At 43.2% G+C, this 24,235-nt stretch overlaps 1 long non-coding RNA gene across 4 annotated transcripts in view; it reads left to right on the plus strand.

Moving 5' to 3' along the window:
- LOC122686605 overlaps positions 1-24,235 on the plus strand; it is a 348,073-nt gene that overhangs the window by 306,098 nt on the left and 17,740 nt on the right. For all 4 annotated transcript variants that reach the window (XR_006338852.1, XR_006338851.1, XR_006338850.1 and 1 more), the window contains one exon: positions 13,048-13,135. This is a non-coding gene — a long non-coding RNA (uncharacterized LOC122686605). The remainder of the gene's footprint in view (positions 1-13,047; positions 13,136-24,235) is intronic.

A 24,235-nucleotide genomic window follows, 5' to 3' on the forward strand; every position in this document is an offset into this window, starting at 1 on the left:
CCAGGGATCAAACCCACGTTTCTTGCATCTCCTGCATTGGCAGGCAGATTCTTTACCACTAGTGCCAGCCGGGAAGCCCGAGTTTGGCTTACTTAATGCCAAATGAACTTAATGCCAAATGAAGGGTTCTTTTCTTTCTTTTTTAGATGGTTGTTCTGGCTGTAGATTTTTTGATTACCTTTGTTTCTAATCCATTTGTGTGTGTGTTGACTCTAATGACATATCATTCAACCTCAGGTCAACAAAATGATTCAAACCACTATCTCTGTGGACCTGTTTAAGATGAAAATATATAAATCAGGTGCTGTGAAATAATGAAGGCAATATCATTCATCAAACTGTTAGTCTGCAGTAATGAGGATAGATGCTGAGCCGGAGTGGAGGAGAGGAGAATAAGCCATCTCATGGCGTATTTGACATATGGAAGCCGTGTGCCCAAGCGTTTGGGATAGATCATCTTGCAGGAGACTGCATGCATGCCTCCACTGAGAGAACTTGATATTTATGACCCATCTGTCAACTCAAAGTTTCCTTTGGTTTTTATGTTCCACCAGTTCTCCTTGTCTTTGTGGCCATAGGAAGTCAAACAGTAATTGGTTTCAAAGGAGACAGTTATCAAGCCTTGCCTACTGCAGTGCAGTTGAACACTTTAATTCCACTTGTTTTCCCCTTTAAGTGTGTCAATAAATTGTTCAGATTATTATTTAACATTCAAAACGTTGTCACTTTTTCCAAATATCTAGTTGCCTCTGAAGTTATTCTGTGAGAGGTAAGAGATACCTTGCCTGTATTGAAATCAGCAACTAAGGCAGCATGGCCCAGCACTACGTGGAAAATAAGTCCCAGTAAATATACTGACCGAGAGAACCTCCACCTAAACCTCCAGCTGCCCGCATTCCTCCACCTAAAATTCTACCTGTTGCTATATAACGATTAAGTGAAAAATTCATATACTTTTCTTGTTATTTTTCACAGCCTGTGTATTCTGTTGGCCACTAAATAAACTGCTCATTACATGCCACATAACAAGACAATTGTGATAGAGAATGTGAAGATAAAAGGAGCCTCCCACAGTGTCTGTGGCAGGAGTTCTGAGATGAAGAGTAAAACCTGAGCCTTGAAGGAGGAGGTCCGGCCAGGAGAGGTGTGCCTGAGCCAGGTGGCCAGGTGTCCACTGAGGCGTCCAGCCCCAGGACGCCACCACTGCTCCGCGCACCGTGGTGACTCAGATGTTTTTGGCGATGCTCTCCTGGCCGAGGCTGCGCCCGTGAGCGCTGTCTGAGCCGTTTAACTCACCATCATGGCTTCAGTGGACACTGGGCAGATTTGTGTTATTGCCCGACCCCTCCCTCCGGAGCCATACACTTGTGTTTCCACCTGGCCTGGTGACCTTCTCAAGGCCACTTGATTCATTTCAGGTGCATTACGACCAAGTCTAAACCCTTCATCATCTTCCTCCCTGCCTGCGTCCCTTGATTCTTCACCTCCCACCCCAGCACACCCCCACAACCCCGGCTAGCCTTCCTCACCCCCAATGCTCACTGCTCTGGCCCAGGGCCTCATCCCCTCTTCCTTGTTCCAGTGCAGCAGCATCCTTACTGGAACCTGTCTCATGCCTTAAACCACGTGACCCAGTCCCTCAGAATCTTTGTTTTCTGCAAAGTGTAGTTAAGTCTTTCCCCGGATAAAAATTTTTTAAGATCATATCATAACCTACGGTAAAATCTGACTCATTTTTACAATCTGCTGAATTTTTCATAAATCTGGACCTTAGTTCTCAAGTCAGTACCAGCTTTTAAATTACCTTGCTTTTGAGATGTTTGTGTTTTCACATTTTATAAAAAATAACACATATGCATAGTCTTAAAAATCAAGTGATTAAAAAAAAAAAAGTGATTCAGAGGGAAGGTACTGAAAAGCGGAAGTCCTTATTTTAGTCCTTTCCTCCCTAGTTCAGATTCCCAGACATCACTAACTCTCCTGGTGTTTGCCAATGTATTTCTAGATTATATACTTTTTTTTAAATCTACCATTTACCAAATTCTTTACTGTTAACCAAAAATGTTCATAAAAATAGTGCCTCAATAAAAGATATATGCAATGCTTATTTTTCTGACTTCCCAAACACACCAAGCCCAAGTCTTTCAGCATGCACACACACACACCCCCATGCACTTAAAACACTGCTAGCTAGATGATATACTTTTTACTATCATTATTTACTTAACAAATTTAGGGATCCCTTACCTGTATTCTCCTCCTACCCCCAATATAGTTATTGTCCCCAATATATATAGTTATATTATCTCTCTGCTAATTACCTTTCTTAACGTCAGATAGTAGTTAAATTTCTCTTTCTTAGAACATCAGCTCTAGACATTATCTGTCAACACTTCAGGTTGTAATGTGAGCATACAGCCTTCCCACCCTTCCATCACGTCGTCTCCCCACTCCTCACCCCTTTGTCATGAGCACTTTTACACGCTTTGTATGCTATTTGGAATAAGAATTAATTGCTCTCCTCTTTGTAGGTGGATTTTTAAGGTCTTAAATATCAGTAACATAATGACATTGTTATCTCTGTGTGGATACTGTTCACTGCAGAGCTAGTATGTTATGATCATGTGTGTCTCCTTTATAGCTTTTACTTTCTGGAGTATCTAATTGCCTTTCTAGCATTTCCTCCCTTCATCACATTCTTGAGTTCATCCCGCCTCTCAGTAGTTCTGTAAGCCATATGGACCTCCTTTGCCCCAGGAGAGCTCCCTCCTGGAGTTGTCCGTCTTCCTGCAGCAAGCTGGGCTGGTTTTTCTCTAACCCTGCTTTGTTCTATCAACTCTGGGACCCTGACTGTTCAGCTGAGGAGGAGACTTTGTTTACTGTCTCATTTGGCTGGAACATAAGGGCTTCCTAAGAAGCAGTATACAGCACATGAGAAATAAAATGTCTGCATCCTGGCATCGTTAATAGTTTGTTTACTGGCTCTTCAGACTTGATTGACAGTGTGGCTTGTGTAGCATCCCAGGTTCTGAATCACTTACTCTCAGCACTTAAAAGGCACTGATCCTTTTGATTCCAACATCTCGTATTGCTTGACACCCATCTTACTCTCCCTCCTGTAGGAGTCCTGGGGTTTTCTTCATCTTTCAGATCGGCCCTTTATTGTTCTGTTAAATTTCACATTGCTGTGTCTAGCGTCAGAGGTTCTTATGTGTTGCTTTATGTTTTGTTTTTTATTTATCATGCTAGATGTAGAATAGGACCTTTTAATTAGAAAATTGAAGTCTCTCTGGCTCCCTGGGAAATTTTGTAATGGAAAATTGTTTCTTTGATAACAGCTGCTGCTGCTAAGTCGCTTCAGTCATGTCCGACTCTGCGACCCCATAGACGGCAGCCCACCAGGCTCCCCCGTCCCTGGGATTCTCCAGGCAAGAACACTGGAGTGGGTTGCCATTTCCTTCTCCAATGCATGAAAGGGAAAAGTGAAAGTGAAGTCGCTCAGTCGTGTCAGACTCTTAGCGACCCATGGACCGCAGCCTACCAGGCTCCTCCGTCCATGGGAGTTTCCAAGCAAGAGTCCTGGAGTGGGGTGCCATTGCCTTCTCCTTTGATAACTTCTCCTCTCCGATTTCCATGTTATCCATGGAAGCCCCATTCATTGGATGCTGCACTGAATGGTTTCATTTATATGAAATTCTGGCAGAAGCAAAACTGTGGTGACAGAAAGCAGATCAGTGTCTGTCCCAGGCCCCTGGTAGGCCAATGGGCTTGTCTACAGGAGGCACGAGGGAACATTGAGATGAAAGCGTTCTGTGTGATTAGGACTGTGGTGGTAGTTTCATAAATGCATACATTTATCAAAGCTCATCCAGTTGTAACACTTGACCTTTATACCTCAAAGAAAATAATTTTTTTTTAAGTTTCTGAGTCAAAACAGAGTAAAAGGCATAATGAGATCTATAGCCGGATTTATCTGTGTGAATTAAAAGTAACCACAGCATATCTATACAATTACGTATTTCAGCCATAAATAGAAAAGAAGTCTGGACACCATGCTACAACATGGGTGATCCCTGGTTTCAGTGATACTGGAAGAAGCCAGACACAAAAGGCTGCACATTGTATGATTCAGTTGACATGAAATATTCAGAATAGGCCCATTCATAGAGGCAGAAAGCAGACTTGTGGTTTTGAGGGCCTGGGGGAGAAGGGAGTGGAGTCAATGGATGGGTGTAGGGTTTCCGTGTGCAGTGATGAAGATGTTCTAGAATTAGGTAGTGGTGATGCTTGCATCCACTGCAGAGTGAACTAAATGCTGCTACATCGTACACTTTAACATGGTTAAAATGGTGCATTATATGTTATGTGTGTCTTCCCAGAAAAAGTTCATGTATACTTTCCTGCTTGCAGCACTGATAGAGTAATTTGTATTAAACCCAACTCTCCACCAAGAAAGCTATAAAAACAGAATCAAACTGAGGGGTGGGGGAAGGCTTTTGACTCTGGTCATCAAAAATTGGCCAGGGCAGGCAGGCCATGATGGTGGACTCTCAGTGGTCCCCAGCGATGGAATCTATGCCTCTGTGTGATCCTCTTCTCTTGAGTGCGGGTGTGACTTCTAAGTGGTCTCTAACCAGCGTATCACACAAGTGCCGGGCTGTCACTCTGATTCCACGACATGAGGCTAAGGTCCACCTGGCTAGCAAGCTTTCCCAGCGTGTAGCTTCTCAGCGTGCAGACGCTGATGGAGCGGACAGCCGCAGGGGAGTAGCTCGTGGGGCGGGAACAGAGGGACTGAGGCCAGAAGCTGGCTGGGAACGGCCCTCAGCCCCGCAGCCCACAAGTGTGAATCCTGAGTGAACCTGGGAGCGGAACCTTCCCTGGTCTCGCCTTGAGAGGTGATCCTACCTCTAGTGGACACAGAGGACCCAGCTAAGCCGTGTCTGGATTCCTGACCCTAAGAACCTGTGAAATAAAGTGTGTCATTTTAAGCCTCTAAGTTTATGTATAATTTGTTGCACAGCCCCCAAAAAATTAATATTGAAGAGCTAAGAGCCCAAAGTTACTAACAATATTCTGGGGTGGGCTGACCCTTCTTGGTCCCCTTTACCCTCAAGGAAAGGCTCATTTTCTGTGCAAGAGGTTGAGACTGGACAGAGAATAGCTGCCTAGAGATTTTTCGAGTTGGGAGGCAGAAGTGAATGCACGGTTAGTAAGGCAGCCAGGGCTTGAGATGCCAAGATCGTAAACTAAAGGGAACTGCAGAGAAGTGAGCCCCAACGTTCTGCAACGTTCTGCACTATTGTGTGTTGCATTTGTCCTTGAGGAATTTGCCACACCATAGATGAGTCTGAGTCTAGAAGCCAAGAAAGCAAGCAGAAAATAGTTGCTAAGAGGTTGCCTGATGAAACAGTCTGAACAGTCTAACAGAGCTGAGGAGGTAAAACTTCACATCAGGGTGCGGCAGGGAACAAGGGCCCTGATGAACAGTTCAGGTTTTTAGCCTGAGATCCTGCAGTGCCAAGCCCCAGATATAAGGACAGCCCTCGGAAAGCCTGAAGTTCCCCTCGAATTACCTCAAATTCTGATTGGATCAAGTTTTTTGCCCCCAGTCTAACTGTTGTCTAGAGGGAAATGAAATCATGTCTGAGGAAGCTGGAAATAGAAAATAAAGAGAAAGTTAGTGAAATAAAAATCCAGTTCTTTGAATAAACTACACTATACATCTGTGTGGTGGAATATTACACAGTCATTAGAGCAAACAGACAAACATATGTGGTTTTGTATTTATTTGTTGACCTTAGGCATCTTCCTGAAATGTTATCAGGTGAAAGAATCAAGTGACAAACCCATTTATACCATATGATCCCAATTTTGTGATCAGACATGAAGTAGTGTTTTGCACAATATGTGTGAACTGGTTTTTTTCAGGTGCACGTATTACAGGTGCCATTTATCTTCTTTAGATGGTTTTATTCTTTACATATTCTGCATTTTGTTTTTAATAATGGATATATACGCCTTTATAATCAGAAACAATTGCAAGATGTTTCTTATTTATAAAACAAAAAGCAAAGTATCTCTTAAGTTAGAGCCTCAGGAGCAAAATAGCTTTTTGCAGCATAACTGGGAGCCACCCCAGAAGAGGAGGAGGAAGGTGTTCTTGCATTTAAGGTTGGCAGAAATCCTTAAAACAAACGGAACAGGACACATGACGTCAGGCCGTGGGCCTCTCTTCCCAGGAGTGAACGGCAGCGCCCTCCCCCCCGCCGCCATCCGAGTCATGTGAGGGGACGTCTCAGAGGGCCCGCGTGTCTGGAGTTCAGTCCTTGCTGCGCTCTAGAGGGTCCCCAGGCCACACCTGTCGTCACCGACTCTGCAGGGACGGAGACTGAACACCTGCATTTTTTAAAGCCACTCAGGAAATCCTGAGGATCTTTGAGAGGTGAGGACTTAAAGCTCTTAAGTTGAAGAAGCCTGAAAATGAACCCGTTAACTAACTAGAGGAAAGCATTCTTCAGTTCTGCAGTTAAGGGATTCAGAGCACCAGATGAAATAAAACAAAAAAAATTTATTTGAGAAAAAGAGAAACCTTCCCTTTCCTCAACAGAAACCTCGTAAACTTCCTGAACTTCCGAAGCATTTGGGAAAATGTCTGGGGCGAACTGTTCGGTCATGGCTTTCTTTTTTCATCCTCCATCCCCGTCCCAGGCCAAGCCATTTGCTTAGTGGGGAGGATGAAAGATTGGGTGTAATGGATCATTTTCCTGCACAGTCCCATCTGGAGATGGTGAAAGCCAAGAATTAGGAAAACAGCCTGCCCGCCTCTCTGTGGGGACCCACTCATACAGACTTGAAAGGTTCAATGCTTGCCTCCCTACTTCCTTGCTCCTTAGGTTAGAGGTGGGGGGAGTAGGGTGTTTTGCTATATGACCTCCCCCTCAGCCACCAGACACAGGAAGCCATCAGCAGGCCTGCTACTCACCAGTGGGCAGCGGGGTAATCATCTCCTCATTTCTTTCAGCTGGGTTAGCATGATGACAAGTGAGTCCCAGGAGGAGACGGAAACGCGAGTGTGCTCACTGCTGACCCCTCACCGACGGGGACCGGCAGGGGCCCCTGGTCCATGCCGAGGAAGCATATTCATTTTCTTGCATTAAAATAGCCTTCCTTTATAACATCAGAGAGCAGATAAATAATCTGAAATCTTGGAATATATATATGTATGTTTGTGTGTGTGTGTGTGTGTGTATATAACCTCATTAGCAAAGACTCATCTACAAGTTAACATTGCATGCCTTAGGATGAGTTTGGGGAGCTTTATATGTATTTGCTTTTTTTTCCAATTAATTAAATTAGCCCTGACTTCCACGTGAGTAAGTGAGTAAGTGAAAGTTGCTCAGTTGTGTCCAACTCTTTGTGACCCCATGGACTACAGCCCACCAGGCTCCTCTGGGATTCTCCAGGCAAAAATACTGAAGTGGGTTGCCAGTTCCCTTCTCCAGGGGATCTTCCTGACCCAGGGATTGAACCTGGGTCTCCTACATTGCAGGTGGATTCTTTACTGTCTGAGCCATGAGGGAAGCCCCATGTGAGGTTGTAGAGTGAAAAGATTTGGAAGTGGATAGTAACAAGAGAATATAAAAACTTGTTTCCTTTACATTTCAAAGATCATTCACTGAAATTTAAATACAAACTCCTTGAGAGCTTGTTGGAAGAAGAAGGGGAGGGACTACATATCTTTCCCCTTGTGTGTGGTTTGAACTAATGTTTTCCGGCAAATGATGATAGCTCTGAGTAGACTCTTCAAACATTCTGCTAACTTTCGCTGGTTGACTGCCTTTCTTCATGTCACTGGGGATGTGATATGACATTTCTGCATCTTAATTCCAGGCAGATGAGTCAGTATGACTTTGTGTTTTAATGTCAGAATAAAACATTGCCATTAGTGTCTGATGATAGAGAATATTTTTCATCTTTTTTAAAGTGCTTACCTCAAAAAACTGTTGTCAAATTCTGATACAAATTTCTAGATTGTGTTTTCTTCATTTTATGAGTTTCTTGTTGGAATTACATTAGCTAACTGCACAAATATTGTCACCCTGCTTATTTAACTTCTATGCAGAGTACATCATGAGAAACGCTGGGCTGGAAGAAACACAAGCTGGAATCAAGATTGCCGGGAGAAATATCAATAACCTCAGATATGCAGATGACACCACCCTTATGGCATAAAGTGAAGAGGAACTAAAAAGCCTCTTGATGAAAGTGAAAGAGGAGAGTGAAAAAGTTGGCTTAAAGCTCAACATTCAGAAAACTAAGATCATGGCATCTGGTCCCATCACCTCATGGGAAATAGATGGGGAAACAGTGGAAACAGTGGCTGACTTTATTTTTGGGGGCTCCAAAATCACCGCAGATGGTGACTGCAGCCATGAAATTAAAAGACACTTACTCCTTGGAAGGAAAGTTATGACCAACCTAGATAGCATATTAAAAAGCAGAGACATTACTTTGCTAACAAAGGTCCATCTAGTCAAGGCTATGGTTTTTCCAGTGGTCGAGTATGGATGTGCGAGTTGGACTGTGAAGAAAGCTGAGTGCCAAAGAATTGATGCTTTTGAACTGTGGTGTTGGAGAAGACTCTTGAGAGTCCCTTGGACTGCAAGGAGATCCAACAAGTCCATCCTAAAGGAGATCAATCCTGGGTGTTCACTGGAAGGACTGATGCTGAAGCTGAAACTCCAATACTTTGGCCACTTGATGTGAAGAGCTGACTCATTGGAAAAGACCCTGATGCTGGGAGGGATTGGGGGCAGGAGGAGAAGGGGACGATAGAGGATGAGATGGCTGGATGGCATCACCAATTCGATGGACATGAGTTTGAGTAAACTCCAGGAGTTGGTGATGGACAGGCAGGCCTGGCATGCTGTAGGCCATGGGTAGGTCGCAAAGAGTCGGACAGGACTGAGCTACTGAACTGAACTGCACAAATGGCACGGTGGGATGGATTCAGTACACCTGTGCTGGGAAGTCATTTAAATTCCTTGAAAGGTCAGCATTGGTGGCTAAGGGAATCCTGCTTGGCAGCATCACAAAACTGTGAGCTAAGTTCTCTGGAGTAGCAGCTTTCAAACTTTTAAGTAGTTTGGGATTTTTAACAGTTCATTTCCAGACCTGCACTTGCATCCGTGCTCTGAACTCTGTACTTCAGGACAGAGTTCTCACTTCTCCCTTCTCACTCTGTAAAAGAAAGGCCTGCACTCTACTACTCCTAATCTCACTAGGATACATTGCTCTGGGTAGAAAGCCCCCTAGGCGCAAAATAAAATATCCATTCAAAATCTTGGTATCAGCCATGTGAAGTGACCAGCTAGAAATCTTTATGTAAATCAGGTGGTTTCCAGTTCTTTGCTTTCAATGAAATTGAAGGATGATGCAATGGAGTTATTAGCTGACAGATCACTAAACATCATTTTGTATGAATAAACTACATTGTAATTTTTGGCATGTAACTCAGAGGATTTCAAAGAATTAAATGACTACTATAATATTGATAATATTTCCATTTCCATCTACTTACTGAGGTGCTTACATATTGGATTAGCAAAATTAAAATAGCAAAAAGTAAAAGACACTTACTCCTTGGAAGGAAAGTTATGACCAACCTAGATAGCATATTAAAAAGCAGAGACATTACTTTGCCAACAAAGGTCTGTCTAGTCAAGGCTATGGTTTTTCCAGTGGTCATGTATGGATGTGAGAATTGGACTAAAGAAAGCTGAGCACCGAAGAATTGATGCTTTTGAACTGTGGTGTTGGAGAAGACTCTTGAGAGTCCCTTGGACTGCAAGGAGATCCAACCAGTCCATCCTAAAGGAGCTCAGTCCTGGGTGTTCATTGGAAGGACTGATGTTGAAGCTGAAACTCCAATACTTTAGCCACCTGATGCGAAGAGCTGACTCATTTGAAAAGACCCTGATGCTGGGAAAGATTGAGGGCAGGAGAAGGGGATGACAGAGGATGAGATGGTTAGATGGCATCACCGACACAATGGACATGGGTTTGGGTGGACTCCGGGAGTTGGTGATGGACAGGGAGGCCTGGCATGCTGCAGCTCATGGGGTCGCAAAGAGTCAGACACAACTGAACTGAACTGACTATAATATTGATAATATTTCCATTTCCATCTACTTACTGAGGTGCTTACATATTGGATTAGCGAAATTAAATTAGCAAAAAGTAATATTCATCTTTGAATATAATGAAGCATTGTATAAATCTCCACTAATTTCACTGAGCTGCATTTCCAATAAAATACTTTCTTATAATCAATAACTATCAAAACATCTCATATATACCTCTTATTTTGATTTATTGTGCTTTCATAATAATTATGATAAATCAACTGAGACTATTTTAACATTTATATCTTTAGAGTCAAAGGAAATTTTAAAGAATAATTTATATATACATATACGTTTTTGCCAAGAAGTATGATAGGATTATTAATGACTTTTGAGAATTGTGGGCATGAGTTTAAGGTGGAACAACAGTGATTTAAGCTTCAGCTTGTTAAAAGTGAACTCATTTCTCTATTTTTTAGAGAATGATGATAGGTGTTAAATCACCGTGGTATTTGGAATCATCTGGATAGATCAAAAGGGTGATTTAACAGTTTAAAATTTTTTACAGTATACTGCAGTTACATGTTTTATGACTATTTGAACTGTCAAAGCAAAACTCAAAATGTTAAGAACATAATTACCATACAAACAGATGAATCAACACTTTAGTTAACCCGTTAAAGAAGGGACCAACATGAGACAGTTTTTTTTTGTTGGCAGGGGTGTGTTGGGTGGGGGTGGTTTGCATGCAGGATCTTAGTTCTCCAGCCAAGGGTTGAACCCACGCCCTCTGCAATGGAAGTACTGAGTTTTAACCGCTGGATGGCTAGGGAAGACCCAGCCATTTTTTAAAAGATATCAGACTCTGGGGTTTTGTGTAGTTAGTAAGAGAAGGAATGCTGAAACAAGACTATTAAATTAGAAACAAAACTGGCTAATTCCTATACTGCATTAAAATCATGGCCCTTAAGGTTATCTGCTCTAGCAGACAGAAGAAAAATCAATACACCTTATTATTTTCATACAAGCCAACCTCCAATTTTACAGAAATGTAAAATTGTAAAATGACTGGACTGTAATCAAGTGTAAAAGTAAGTCAAACTTCCATTCCCTGAAAGAGTCAGATTGCCTTAAAACTAACTTGTTAAAAAATACTCTTAGCAAGATATTAAAAGTTCACAGAATCATCAGTACCATCTTTCTAGATTTCATTATCCTTCAATTAAAAAATAAATTAATTTTTTTTAAAATTCACAGAATCATCTTTATCTTATTTGCAAGTATTGGATAATTCTCCTTGAAAAGCTTATGATGAGATAGTTTAAATGTTAACTTAAAAAGGTAAGAAGAATAATGTAATTTTTCAAAATCCTTTTAAGGGCTACATGAACAATAATTCTCTAAGTTTAAGTATGCAGTTTATGTTTAGCCATGTTTTAGAGGATTAGTAGGCTGTTTCTGCCCAGATTTGTATGTATTTTCTAAGAACAAGTACATAAAGACTAGCACAAGGATCAAACTCAGAAAATTTAACATAGGAGCTGATCCACAAATTTCGTCATTTATTCTAGTCAAGTCCTTTATAAGCTATTTTCCCGACGTCCAATATTTGAGGCTGTGTGATACTTACCAAAAGAATTCTCTGATCTTTCCCATTTATATAGATAGAAAACAACCTGTGGGAATGGACCTCAAGGGCATGAAATCACGGTGTAAAGAATGTAAAATTGGATAAGGCTGAGATGGGCTTGCAAGGCACAATTCTGAATACAATGTTTTAGCTGGAACAGAGAGGAAGAGCTCTTTTTGGTGGATTGTCTGAAATATGGACTAACAATAGCAAATGCCAGGACTACCTTGGTAGACTGCGTTGGTGTACTGCAGAGAAAGGCATCCAAGATTGAGGGATGTTGGGATGTTAAAGAGGATTTGTCATATAGACCCTGCTCTCCCACCTTGAGTGGGACCAGAGAGCACACTATTACTGTCAGTTCAGTTTATTCATCTCCCTTGGCTCTAGTCTCGTTGTAACAAAGATTTGAAACGACAGACTAACCTACAAGTAGAGCAGATGGGGTTTCTCTGCTCTTGTCTCATCCTAGCAAGGATTTGAAACAACAGACTAATTACAGCTCAAGTAGGCAGGATTTATTAAAGAGGCAGCAGACAGTGTACCCTCAAATTTCTTGTCTCAAAAGACTAATTACAGCTAGGCAGCAGAGAGTACACTCTCAGGACTGACCCCATAGAAGTGGCTCCCTCTTGCTTCCCTTCTTATAGGTTCTGTCTCTTCTCTCTGGAGCCCGATTGGTTCAGTCTTATGCAAAATAGGGCTTGTAGCCACCACCAATCAGGGAAGGGAATGCCATGGGGCATACGCTTAAGGCCAATCAGAGGAGGGGAGGTGTTTGGGGCATGTTTATCCTGCCAGAGGTTCTCAGTCCAGTCCTTGGCTTCCTCTTTCATAGCCTTTTTCTTTTGTTTACCCAATGAGTGGTTCTTCTAGCCACCATCTTGGACTCGTTTTTCCCTTCTAACTACCTTAACATTACCATGACCATGGACAGTGGATTTGGTAGGGGGCCGCAGCATCCCCGCGCACTCTGTAGTTGCTCTTCTCTGTAGGGCAGAAATTGCAGTGGGAACACTACCGCACAGCTGGAGTCTCTAAATGCAGTGTGAATTATGGGGTCCCAGGGGTGGCAGAGGCCAGGAGGTGGCACCTAACTGGGAAAGGTGGAAAATATTTAACGTGACCCCCACACCCCCAAAGACACTGGCATATTTTCTTTTTCCTCCAGCGTTCAGTAACACAGGCTTGTTCTTTGTATTTCTGTACTTGTTAGGGACTTCTCTTCTGGGGTGATTTTTGTGTGTGCTACAGCGACTAGCCACCTGATCTGCTCCCTTTTCTTTTCAGAGTCACTATGGGATTCTGGCTCCTCCATCTTCTATAGAAGCAGTATCTCCAGGGAACGGTTCTGAGTTCCTGTCTGATCTGACTTGAGGTACCACATGGCCCACAGATGCCTGGCAGTTTCCTCAAGGATTTGGTATTTGGTTCTCTGCTCCCTCAAAGTGCAATATTATTTGCAGTTTGCACTATTATTTGCAAAGTGCAAATAATAGAACTTAAATGAGATCATTTGAAAACAGTTGTAAGAAATAGAAACTTGAAGTGGTCCATTTTCGTTGCAATGGTGAATGGTATTGTTTCCTTAATTTCTTTCTGTTTTCTCATTGTTAGTGTATAGGAATGCAAGGGATTTCTATGTGTTAATTTTGTATCCTGCAACTTTACTATATTTGTTGATTAGCTCTAGTAATTTTCTGGTAGAGTCTTTAGGGTTTTCTATGTAGAGGATCATGTCATCTGCAAACAGCAAGAGTTTCACTTCTTTTCCTATCTGGATTCCTTTTACTTCTTTTTCTGCTCTGATTGCTGTGGCCAAAACTTCCAAAACTATGTTGAATAGTAGTGGTGAGAGTGGGCACCCTTGTCTTGTTCCTGATTTTAGGGGAAATGCTTTCAATTTTTCACCATTGAGGGTAATGCTTGCTGTGGGTTTGTCATATAGAGCTTTTATTATGTTGAGGTATGTTCCTTCTATTCCTGCTTTCTGGAGAGTTTTAATCATAAATGAGTGTTGAATTTTGTCAAAGGCTTTCTCTGCATCTATTGAGATAATCATATGGTTTTTATCTTTCAGTTTGTTAATGTGGTGTATTACATTGATTGATTTGCAGATATTAAGACAACACTGGCGCCTGGACTCTTTAGACAAAGTTGAAGCCTGGACTCTTTAGATAAAGTTGAGTCTGGACTCTTCAGATAAAGTTGAGGTTGGGGGAGGGAGATCAGACTGGATCCTAAAGAGACAGGACCCCACCTGTGGCCTGTGCCCTGGCTGTGAACTTGCCTGATGGCTTGTGGATGTGATGCAGCTCATGTACCTGGAGGGTCCCTAAGTAAACAGGATGTTGGGGGAAGGGACAAACTAGCAAGAAAGTCTTTGTTGAAAAATGAGGATGTAAGTTGGGAAGGGAGAAAGAAGGATACCCTGTAAGGAAGTAATGAAACTTAGGTGACATCTGGGAAGATTATACATCCCATGGTACTCAGCCAATGAGGAACTGGGGGGAGGGACCTGCGTGTTAGGAAACAAATTGCTGATTGTAACTGCCCTGAGGGTGCCTGCCCCCCAGATACCGGATGTTGCAAGACCATCATGAAAAGTGCCATTTCTGCCATGCTTTGTGTCTCTAAGTCCATCCCTTGGTTTTGGGCTGATGAGCGTGTTTCTCAGACAGTTACTTTTCTTCTTCTGAACTCCCAGGTTTCCTGCCAGAAAAACACATTCGTAAGTCTCATAGTGAGGGCTAGTGTCATTCATGGCACACAATGTAAAAGCAGAACTTTTGTTAATTTGTGCTTTTCAGAATATCCCTGTTTAAATCCATTTTTCATTCTTAGGGAGAATTGCAGTTGAAATCATCTCTTGGAATAGAATCCCCCGTGAAAGTGGCAATGAACTCAATTTTTGCAAAGGCTTCTAAAACTATTTGTTGGAATTCTATTTAAATTTAGCTATGATTTCATCCATAAGGTCATTTCCCTTACCTGTAATTCCTAAAGAGCCACTGTGGAAATTTTCTAAATTAGCTAGTGCTGAGCATCTCAAGAAAGGGCCAATCCAGAGACCTTATCCTTGGAAATAGTAAGAAACAGTAGCATGACAAAAGAGGCTGGCTTCCAACCATCACCAGGCAGTTCTCACGTCACCTTGTTGCCAGCATTTCTCTGAGGTGCTCCACCTTCCATAACAAAACGTGAGAACACCAGGAGGTGATGCTCGTGTGCAAACTGACATGATGAGCTGTTAACAGAAATGTCAAGGGGCCTCTCGTCCGTAGGTTCCACATGTCCTGTGTGATGACAGGGAGAAGTGTGTTCAGCTGTAAACTAAAAACAGTTTTAGGACAATGTCGGTTGCATTCAAGTTGTACAAAAATGCATGCAGAGTTGATTTGGCAGAGAAAGCATTTGTCAAACATGTAGTGTCATCATTCATGGAGCCCAAGGTAGCACTGAACAGAAACACACCCAAGTAAATCCAACTTCGAGGAAGAACAGAGTCTCGAATGGTGTGGTGGACAGAACCATGGTCCCCAGAAATGTCCACATCCTCATCCCTCAGGGCCTGCGAACATGTCACCTCAGGTGGCAAAAGGTGTGCCGATGTGATGAAGGTAAAGACCTTGAGACGGGGAGGGTATTGTGGGCTTTTCCGGTCAGTCCAGTGTAATCACTGGACCCAGTAAGAGGGAGGCAGGAGGGCCATGATGACACGCTGCTGTCTTTGAAGATGGAAGAAGGAGCCAGGAGCCGAGGGATGCAGGTGCAGTGGCATCCAGGGGCTGCAGGGAAATAGATCACTCGCTTAAAGGGAAGGAGATGAGTTCCCCCCTGGACGCTCCAGGAGGAAAGCAGCCCTGATGACACTTGGTGAGCCTGCAAGACCCATTCCAGACATCTGACCCCCAGAACTCTAAGATAATAACTGATGTTGTGTTAAGCCGCTGAGTTGCAGTCATTTGTTGCAGCAGCAGTAGGAATCTAATACAGATGGCAAATCCTCAGCTAGGTGAAAAGTTCCTGCGTTCCATCTCATATTCCTCCCAGTTGGAAGTTGAAACTTTGGGTATGTAGTTTAAAGAGTGCCCCAAAAGTCCGAGTATGTGTTTTATGTTTTCAGAGAGTTTTATGATTCTGTTGCCTAATGCAAAAAGGAAATTGAATTTTTAACTTATCCTTTGGGTCCTTGGAAAAACATGTGAAGTGATGCCCTTTACAACTCTTCTATACCAAAGGTATGTGCAGCTTTACAAGCAAATGATTTGCATCTTCCTTAGAACTAGCAACCCAAGCTAAATCTTGCAGAGGATAGCTCATGCTATTTTTTCCCCAGGATTTCTTGTTGGCAACTTTACTAAATCCCTTTTGCTTGGAAATTTTAGGATGGCCTATATCCTTTATTTCTAAGTTGTTTTTTTTTTTCAATTATAAGAGCTATTTACAAATAGCACAGAAAAATTGTAAGTTAGATATAGGGTTCTATCAATAATTTTTTTGTTTTACTAGGGAAATTTATCAGAATCAGGAAGATAAGGAGCAAAATGGCATGAATAATTTTTAAACAAGACACAGCTTTAATGTAGGTTTCTATATACTGTGCTGGGTATTCTCATTGATTATGTCATTTAACTCATTTATTCCCCACAACAACCCTAAAAGGTAGGAACTATGGTTCTATATTTTACAGAAGAGAACATTGAGGTGTAGAGAGGTTAATCAACTTGTTCAACATCACACAGTAAGTTGTAGAGTCAGGATTAAAATCCAAGTTTTATGACTTTGGGCTTCCCAGGTGGCTCAGATAGTGAAGAACCCGCCTGCCAATGCAGGAGACCTGGGTTCAATCCCTGGGTCAGAATGACCCCGTGGAAGAGGAAATGGCAACCCACTCCAGTATTCTTTCCTGGAGAATCCCATGAAGAGAGGAGCCTGGTGGGCTACAGTCCACGGGGTTGCAAAGTGTCAGAAGCAACTTAGCACGCAGAGTTCAGTCCATGACAATTTATGTTATAGCTTTTATACAACTGTGAAAGGAAAACTAATTGTTAAATTCAAACAGCATTCCCAAACAGATGAAACTAATCACATTGATTTATTTCTCTAAGTATAGTTGATTTACAATGTTAGTTTCTGCTGTATAGCAAAGTGATTTACACACACACACTCACACACATATATATTCTTTCCCATTATTGTTTGTCACAGATATTGAATATAGTTCCCTGTGCTGAAAATATAGCAGGACCTTGTTATTTATCCATCCTATATGGATGGACTAGTGTGCATCTGGTAAAACCCAGACTTCCCATCCTTCCCTCCGTACCCCCTCTTCCCCTTGGCAACCGCAGGTCTGTTCTCCATGTGTGAGTCTGTCTCTGTTTTGTAGATACGTGCGTGTCATATTTCATATTCCACATGTTTGTTGTTGTTCAGTCACTAAGTTATGTCTGACTCTCTGCAGCCCCATGGACTGCGGCACACCAGTCTCCTCTGTCCTTCACTGTCTCCTGGAGTTTGCTCAAGCTCATATCCAGGGTTGGTGATGCCATCCAGCCATCTCATCCTCTGCTGCCCTCTTCTTCTTTTGCCTTCAGTATTTCCTAGCATCAGGGTCTTTTCCAATGAGTCAGCTCTTCGCATTAGGTGGCCAAAGTATGAGAGTCTCAGCATCTGTCCTTCCAATGAATATCCAGGGTTGATTTCCTTTGGGATTGACTGGTTTGATCTCCTTGGTGTTCAAGGGACTCTCAAGAGTCTTCTCCAGCATCACAATTCCAAAGCATCAATTCTTCGGCACTCAGCCTTCTTTATGGTCCAACTCTCACCTCCATACATGACTACTGGAAAAACCATAGCTTTGACTGTATGGACCTTTGTTGACAAAGTGATGTCTCTGCTTTTTCATACACTGTCTAGGTTTGTCATTGCTTTTCTTCCAAGGAGCAAGCTTCTATTTAATCTCTTGTAAAAATGAATCCAAAGTGTGGACATGGCAAATGATCAAAATAACCGATACTGGAGAAAGCCTTAGATGAATGACAGTGTAAACATACATAGAGTGGACACTCTGTGGGATTCTGTTATGGAACAGTGAGCTCGTGGAGAGGTCCGTGAGAAAAGCCAGTCACAGGGGGCATGAGACGCAGCCCCAGAGCATGGCGGCCTCACTGGCTTGGAGTTTCTCAAAGAAGCTGTGATCCCTCCACCACAGAACCTTTGCATCTTCTGTTTCTTCTTCCTAAAATGCTCTCCTCCTGACCCTTTACCTGGTTGACTGCTTCTTATTTTTGTATCTCAAATCAAAGCCCAAATCCCTGTCAGTATTTATTAAAGTTCATAATCATGTGAGTTAATAGCAGCAGTTTGTTTGATTTCCGTTTGGCTGTGCTGGGTCTTCATTGCTGTGAGGGCTTTTCTCTAGTTGTGGTGACTGCATTGTGGTCTGCATTGTGGTACTCAGGCTTCTCATTGCGGGGCCTTCTCTTTTTGCAGAGCATGGGCTCCAGGGCTCCAGGGCTCCAGTAGTTGCAGCTCACTGGTTGTGGCGCACAGGCTCCAGTTGCCCTGTGGCTTGTGAGAACTTCCCAGACCAGGGATCAAACCCGTGTCTTCCACAATGGCAGGCAGAATCTTTACCACTGAGCCACGAGGGAAGCCCAGTAGTTTTTGATTCCTATCTGTGCCCTTGGTGATAAATTCTGCAAGAACAATAAACTGTCTGCTTTTGCTTCCCATGACATCTCCAGAACCTTAAAACATAAGAGAAAACTTATTATCGATTGAATGAGCCAAAGTTAACTTTTGTGTCCATAAAAAGTATTATCTTAAAACCCTTATTACAGTTCTCCTGTGTTTCTGAATCCGTGAATGAAAGTCATATGTACTTCAAATTGATTAAACTCAATCTGACAAAATTTTCCAGGTTGATAGAGCAGATAATTCACTGTAATTAAGTCTTGAGATTAAGGTCTTTTCAGGATGGCTCACAGATGTGGAAATAGCACCTACGGGGGATACTTAGTGATAGGGGCCCTCTATTTAGACAGTAGAATCATAGCATTTTAAAGTTCAAACTGCATTTCATTACCAAACTGAGGCCCAGAGACACGACGTGACCAGCCCGAGGTCACATAATAATGAGGCCAGCACAGGACCGTTTAACCCTGTGCTCATCCTGCCCTGATAAAAAAAGGAGCAGAATAACTCCCAATTTGGGTTATAAAATTAGTAGAAACTCGACGGTGGGGTGGGGAGGGGGTGTGGAAATAAGACAGGAAGGTAATCTAGTAAAAAGAAATTCTAGGTTTGGGAATGTCTGAAAATATCCAGCAGACTTGTGGGCAGAGAAGCTCAGAATTAATACCAGACAGATCTTTAGGTCATTCTTTCTTTCTTTGGCCACATAGCAAGCAGGATCTTAGCTCCCAGACCAGGGATCAAGCCCGTGCCCCCTGCAGTAGAAGCTCAGAGTCTTAACCACTGGACCACCAGAGAGGTCCCTCAGGCAGGTCTATAGCCTGCTTTCTTCTCTGTGTAAAGAATGACTGAAGGTAAGGCATTAGTCGCTCAGTCGTGTCTATTTGTGACCCCAGGGGCTGTAGTCCACCAGGCTCCTTTGTCCATGGGATGTCCCAGGCAAGAATATTGGAGTGGGTTGCCATTCCCTTCTCCAGGGGATCTTCCTGACCCAGGGATCGAACCCGGGTCTCCCACATTGCAGGCAGATTCTTTACCATCTAAGCCACCAGGGAAGCCAAAGAATGGTTAGCTGTTTAAAACAAATTTGTGTTTGTGTGTGTGTTTGCTGGTAAGAGATGATCTAGGTGGCATCACTGAGCACCCAGTGTTTAGCACAATGCCTGCCACAAGGTGTTAAGTCTCTCAGTCATGTCCCACGCTTTGCTACCCCATGGACTATAGCCTGCCACGCTCTTCCAGGCAAGAATACTGAAGTGAGTTGTTGCCATTTCCTTCTCCAGGGGATCTTCCTAACCCAGGGATCAAACCTGTGTCTCCTGCATTGCAGGCAGATTCCTTACCGTCTGAGCCACCAGGGAAGCCCCCTGGCACCAGGTAGCTGCTCAGAATATATCTGTCAAGTGTGAATGAATGAGTGAATAAAAGAAGGAGTAGGCAGGCCATCCTCGGATTCCCCTGACACACCCATTTGCCAAAGTGTCACATCACATACTGTGGTGAGCTGATGACACTCCCCAAAAAGATATCCAGATACCCATGTCCTAACCCCTGGACCGTGTCATGTCATATGGGAAACAGAATTTTTCAGATGAGGGGTGATTAAAAGGATTTAGAGATGGGGAGGTAACTACTATCTTGAATTTTGTCTATCCTCTTAATTTTTTAAGATGTGTATCTATATACATTTTTCATTTTCCACAGTTTCAAATTACATAAAGGAGATCCAACTGTAAGTTTTATTCTGTGATGTTTTAAAACTTGCTTAACATTGAGATGTGTCACGTAGCTGTATTTCACCCATACTAAACACAGCATAATGTGACACTGTAAAGACATTCTAGTGAAAGTGAAAGTGAAGTCCCTCAGTCGTGTCCGACTCTTTGCGACCCCGTGGACTGTAGCCTACCAGGCTCCTCCATCCATGGGATTCTCCAAGCAAGAATACTAGAGTGGGTTACCATTTCCTTCTCCAGGGGATCTTCCCAACCCAGGGATCGAACCCTGGTCTCCCACATTGGAGGCAGACACTTTAACCTCTGAGCCACCAGGGAAGCCCAGAGACATTCTAGAACTTACCAGTTCTTCAGGTGGTAGACACCTAGACTTTCAGCTCTCCTGAAGTGTGTATGCTACTCTGAACATTCTTGTTCAAGCTTATCAGGGCAAGGATGTGTCTCACTAGGGTATGTGCCTCAGAGGAGACCTTCTGGGTCAGTGTACGAGGATCTTGACTCTTACCAGAGGTATTGTTTTCCAGAGTTCTAGAACAAAAATTCAAAATTCAGTTTCAGTGAAACAGTTTCTTCCTTTTTTCACCCCCCCCAGTACATATTGCTTCTGTAATTTGATATGTAATCATACTTGCCTTTAATCTCTTATGTAGAGTTACTTCATGATTAACTCTTGGATTCTAATAGTCATTTATCTAGCTGCATGGGATCTTTAGTTGTGGCATGTGAACTCTTAGATGCGGCACATGGGCTCTAGTTCCCTGACCAGGGATGGAGCCCAGGCCCCCTGCATTGGGAGCGTGGAGTCTTAGCCACTGGACCACCAGTTAGGGTTAGAATCCCTAACTCTTGGATTCATGGTCATCTTTAACTGTGCTAGTGTTTTAGAACCAGATTATGGTCTGGGAAGAGGCTACATGTTCTTGACAGAGGTGAAGGGGCCAATAGATTATATGAATAAACTCTAGAGCCAAAATGTCTGGGTTCAAAACCCAGCTCTGCCACTGACTTAGCAGCTGTGTGACCTTGGGCTGGATACTAAATCCGTGCCTCAGTTACCACCAGTATAAACTGGGGAACGCACTAGTATTCACTTCAGAGGTGGTTGTGAGGGGTCAATAACAATGCGTGAAACACTTGGAATCATGCCAAGTATAGTAAGCAGCACATAAGTGGTTGCCATTGTTGTCGTTGTTATTAATGTTGCCATTTCCATAAAGCAAACCTGTGTAAAAAGTCAGACATTCTCAGCAAATAACCCTGTCTCACACTTAACAGAAATGATCAATGTCAGAACCCTCATCTTCATGTCAGCAAATGGAAAAACCTTCCTCTGTGCCTGCACTGTCCCCCATTTGACAGTAGACCCTCCTGTCAAGACTCCTGCCCTGGACTCTGGGGTCCCCCCCGCCATGTCACCAGGACACCAGGCAGTCACTCGTCCTTTTCCCCCTACTGATCACTCACATCTCACATTGACATTTCCTAGAATCTCCCACCCTAAAATAAAAACTCCTGAGAGCCCAGGTTTTCCCTCAAACTACCTTAGCCGGTCTTTAAATCATAAAAAGAACTAACTATAGACCCCTCCAAATGTTCATTCTTGCTCACTACAGCCTCAGTTCCCACTCTGCCCCCTTTCCGGGAGCCATCTCGTCATCACCCCCACGCTGCTGTCACGCTGTCCCTTCCCCGTCCTCTCCTAATGGGCCTCTTGACAACACGTGGCACACGACCACTTGCTTCTCAGAATGCTCTTTCCTTGGTTTCCTTTACACAAACCTGTCCCGAGTTTCCCTTCCATCCCCCTGACCCTCTTGCTCAGGCTGACTCTGTTTCCTTCTCTCCCAGCGCGATCTTGTCCAGTCCTGTGGGCTTCCAAAACCTTTAAAAATTACTGGTAAGTCCAAAATTATAACGCTGGCTCTGACTTCTGCACTGAGCTCCAGACTTCCATGGCACCTGTTTATTTGACATCAGCTGGATGTTTAATGACAACTGTGACATCAGTCAAGCAGTCACACGGGCTTGCTTTTGTTTTCGGACATGCCAGATTTGTCCCCACCTTAGGGCCTTCAGGTTTGCTGTCCCCCCTTTCTAGACGCTCCGCACATCCATCTCTGCATTCCTGACTCTGTCTGTTCAGTGGGGTCTTCACTCGGCATCCCTCTCTCAGCGGCCCTCTCTGACCATTCCATCCAAAGGAGTCCCCAATCCCCACCCGGTTGTCTCCCTGTTCTCAGTGTCTAATTTAGAGCATTTATTATTATTATAAATCATCTTATTACTGGTTTATGTCCTTTTCCCTTGTACCTACCCCAACTCCTTCCAGGAATATGTGTCTTTAAAGTGAAAACATGTGCTAAAAGACTTAATGCCAGAAACAAAGTCTTCCCTTTCTTTATCTGTCTGCACTGGGTCTTCATTGCGGTATGCGGGATCTTTAGTTGCTGTGTGTGAACTCTTAGCTGCGGCATGTGGGATCTAGTTCCCTGACCAGGGGTGGAACCCGGGCCCCCTGCATGGGGAGCACAGAGTCTTAGCCGCTGGACCAGGGAAGTCCCAAAGCCTTCACTTACTACAGACAGAAGGAAAGCACATTTTGCAGGTGACATGTTGATAGATAGTTTTCGGACATAAAACGATAGCACCTGTGTGCCAGGCATTCGAGGATGCCGGGGATAACATGGTGAGGAGGACAGACAAGGGGACAAGGGTCATCATGGAAGGTCTGACATGTAGTAAGGGTTTAAGAAATAGTTGCTGAATGAATCTACTGATTGACCCATTTCAGTCCAGGTAAGTTCCATCTCTGATTATGAATGGAAGATAGCAGAAACATTCTTACAATGTCTACTGTTATAAATTTTTGAGGAAAATACAGAAGCAATCATAATGGATATGTTTGTGGAAGCACTGCAGGTATTCAGTAAATCAGGAAACTCAGCACTGATACACACCCGTGCTGAGCATCACTGGCAGCCTAGCAGGCCCATGGCCCTTTGTTCCCAAAAAGTCTGTAAAGGCTGTGTTTGTGTTTGGATTTCTCATTTTGCTACAATATGTAAAAGTCCTGTTTAGTCAGGCAGCTTGCTTTGGGTCTATCAGCAGAAGTGGCTTAAAAGCAAAAATGGCATTCCAGTGACTCCACCTGCAACTCCTTGACAGTGATACCCCCAGTATGAAAATAGCCATTTGAAGTAAATTCCTATTTAAAAGGCACAGAAAATATGCAAAGGACAGTGTCTGTCAAGGAAAGTTCAGATTCAAAACTAGTTCTTTTTTTTTTTTTTTTTCCAGTGGGTTTTGTCATACATTGATATGAATCAGCCATGGATTTACATGTATTCCCAATCCCGATCCCCCCTCCCACCTCCCTCTCCACCCGATTCCTCTGGGTCTTCCCAGTGCACCAGGCCAGAGCACTTGTCTCATGCATCCCACCTGGGCTGGTGATCTGTTTCACCATAGATAGTATACATGCTGTTCTTTTGAAATATCCCACCCTCACATTCTCCCACAAAGTTCAAAAGTCTGTTCTGTATTTCTGTGTCTCTTTTTCTGTTTTGCATATAGGGTTATCGTTATCACCTTTCTAAATTCCATATATATGTGTTAGTATGCTGTAATGTTCTTTATCTTTCTGGCTTACTTCACTCTGTATAATGGGCTCCAGCTTCATCCATCTCATTAGGACTGGTTCAAATGAATTCTTTTTAATGGCTGAGTAATATTCCATGGTGTATATGTACCACAGCTTCCTTATCCATTCATCTGCTGATGGGCATCTAGGTTGCTTCCATGTCCTGGCTATTATAAACAGTGCTGCGATGAACATTGGGGTGCATGTGTCTCTTTCAGATCTGGTTTCCTCAGTGTGTATGCCCAGAAGTGGGATTGCTGGGTCATATGGCAGTTCTATTTCCAGTTTTTTAAGAAATCTCCACACTGTTTTCCATAGTGGCTGTACTAGTTTGCATTCCCACCAACAGTGTAAGAGGGTTCCCTTTTCTCCACACCCTCTCCAGCATTTATTGCTTGTA

Source organism: Cervus elaphus, chromosome 30 (genome assembly GCF_910594005.1).
Source record: "Cervus elaphus chromosome 30, mCerEla1.1, whole genome shotgun sequence".
In the NCBI taxonomy this organism is placed as follows: domain Eukaryota; kingdom Metazoa; phylum Chordata; class Mammalia; order Artiodactyla; family Cervidae; genus Cervus; species Cervus elaphus.